At 37.4% G+C, this 2,877-nt stretch overlaps 1 long non-coding RNA gene across 1 annotated transcript; it reads left to right on the forward strand.

Moving 5' to 3' along the window:
• The first annotated feature begins 791 nt into the window (after positions 1-791).
• Positions 792-2,576, forward strand: LOC117303440. The gene is made up of 2 exons (XR_004520504.1): positions 792-1,620; positions 1,686-2,576. It is a non-coding gene; the product is annotated as an uncharacterized LOC117303440 (long non-coding RNA).
• The last annotated feature ends 301 nt before the right edge of the window (positions 2,577-2,877 follow it).

Below are 2,877 nucleotides of genomic sequence, written 5' to 3' on the forward strand. Positions count from 1 at the left end.
GTAACATTAATTTTAATAGAACAAAACAATCCGAGAAATGAATCTTACTAGAATATGTCCACATTCAAATTAAAAAACAACTTAAGAGTGAAAAAACTTTAAACTTCACAGTTTATTCATGTTTAACTTAAAGGCACCATGGAAACGTTTGGTAAATGTCAAAGACTAGTATCCTCGCTCAGTGTTCCTTAACAAAATCCATTTACAAAAAAATAAGTGTTATGTGAAAATCGGGCTAAATTGGTCATCTAAGTTGCAAGAACATAATGAAAGGAAAAACCATTTTGTTACATAACTTTGTGCTTTCACATGCATAATAAAAGGCTTCAGCTGAAGTTTTATTATTATTTTTTGAGTGAAAAATTACCTCTTTCTCAAAAACTACGTTACTTCAGAGGGAGCCGTTTCTCACAATGGTTTATATTAGTAGCAGCTCTCCATTGGTCGTTACCAAGTAAGTTCTTATGCTAATAATTATTTTGAGTAATTACAAACAGTGTCCAGTGCCTTTAACTTAAAGCCATTGGACACTTTCGGAACAATTTTTACAGGGTTTACAGAAGGTAATGGTGAAAGACGTCTCTTGAAATATTATTCCATGAAATGCTTTACTTTTCGAGAAAACATTAAAACAATTATCAATTCTCGTTGTCGAGAATTACGGATTTATTTTTAAAAACATATGTCATGACACGGCGAAACGTGCGGAAACAAGGGTGGGTTTTCCCGTTATTTTCTCCCGACTCCGATGACCAATTGAGCCTAAACTTTCACAGGTTTGTTATTTTATATGTAAGTTGTGATACACGAAGTTAGGGCCTTGGACAATACTGTTTACCGAAAGTGTCCAATGGCTTTAAACAACGTTAAGTTTTCTGTTTATAGAGGCAATTTCTCCATGGGAAAAACACTCAGGCAGAAAGGTTCTCTGGCATTAGCTTCCAAGAAAGGGAAGGATTGCTTCGCGATAATGACAGAAAAATCAGACATCATGATGAGTGAAAAGTAATTATCCTAATGGAATGAAGGGTTCTGAATGAAAATGACATGTCTAGGTTTTGTGAATGTTAAAACATCAACATGGTTTGAATATACTGAAAGAAGAGTAGTTACTTTGGGATGAATCTATACACTATTCACCAAGCTGAAATCCAATAGCAAAATCTATGGGGTTTGGTGAATGTTCTTATAAAAAACATCAGCATGGTTCGAATACACAGGTAACGAAGGTGGTTACTTATTGGAATAAATATATTCACTCTTCATCAAGCTGAAATCCAACAGCAAAACCTATGGGGTTTGGTGAATGTTCTTATAAAAAACATCAGCATGGTTTGAATGCACAGGTAACGAAGGTGGTTACTTATTGGAATAAATATATTCACTCTTCATCAAGCTGAAATCCAACAGCAAAACCTATGGGGCTTGGTGAATGTTCTTATTACAACATCAACATGGTTTGAATACACTGGTAACGAAGGGTGGTTACTATAATTATTGGAAAGAATGTTCCCTCTTTATCAAACTGAAATCAAACAGCTAAACCATTGAGACTCGAGTAAATGTACTACAGTTGTCAAGTTTAATCCGTAGGTGGGTTTTGATGGATTCATGGATGAGGTTTTGGGCCATTTGTTATAGCTCGTGCGCACAGCTACCATTAGACTTGATGGATTCTGGATGAGGTTTTGGGCCATTTGTTATAGCTCGTGCGCACAGCTACCATTAGGCTTTTTGGGATATGATGGACCCAACCTCGTCCCCAGGGTGTGTCCAGCGGTTACAAGGTTTACCGCTCTCTCACCCTGGTATTGGATCATTTGCATATCCAAAAATGTTGGATACGAATGCAAATTAAAATAGTCTGGCTACTTTTCGAAATTCACATATTCGTCATAATCTCGTAGTACGGTACCAGATTTGATATTGTTTGTACATTGTTGGTTGCCGGCGGCTGGCTGTACCTATGAATATGGAACATTATTCTAATATTGTAAAGTCGTTGTCCAATCAGGGTCCAAGTAAGGAGTTTCCATCCCAGGGTTTACTATTGTAAACATAGTTGAAAATAAAGTAAACCATGGGTACGAGGTTGTGGTGGACCCTAAGGAGTGCACTGGTTTGGTTTGGGTGTATACAGAAAGATTTACCCAAATCCAATTGTGACATAGTGCTGTGTCAACCATCTCAAATTGGCTCAAATAGAGCAGAGGTAAAAATTGTTCTGCAAGTACGAATGTCATTAGGTTGAAATTCCTGAACGTCATTCATTTTCAGGGAAATGTTTTGAAGTAACATTAACTTTCGGCGTCAGTTAATCACAGTCATTTCCTAGAGATGATGAAAAACAAAAACAAACAGCATTACTTGTACTTGGATTTTGTTTCTCCGAATAGCGGTTACACTTTGCGTTATTTCAATTTAACTGTCATGTTGATAGTTAATCATGGTCTCCATTAAAATGAGACATGTATAGCTCACATGAACGACATGGTTTGGGCTGTTAGTGTTTCCAAGAATGTCTAGGTTTCTTGATCATGAAGACGTCATCACATTAATGCTTTAAAGTGAATGTTCAAAACAGAGGCCTGGAAATTCCGCGAAGGCTTATGTCATGGTCTATGATGGCTTCGTCTTGGCCTTAGTGGCCATTCAAAAATTAGGGCAATTACTGTCAGAGTTGTAAGTGTTTCCAAGAAGGCTTGCTCGTGATAACAAAGACGCCACCAAGGCTATACATGTGAAATACAGCGGCCTTGACATTCGGCTACGGATACCATGGCCTTGGTGCCCATTTAAAAATCCCCATTATACTTAAAGATGCTCCAATGGAAAGTGCCCTTTGCAAGATGAAAATGGCCTTGCCCCCTCAAAGAT

This window comes from Asterias rubens, chromosome 19, assembly GCF_902459465.1.
Source record: "Asterias rubens chromosome 19, eAstRub1.3, whole genome shotgun sequence".
In the NCBI taxonomy this organism is placed as follows: domain Eukaryota; kingdom Metazoa; phylum Echinodermata; class Asteroidea; order Forcipulatida; family Asteriidae; genus Asterias; species Asterias rubens.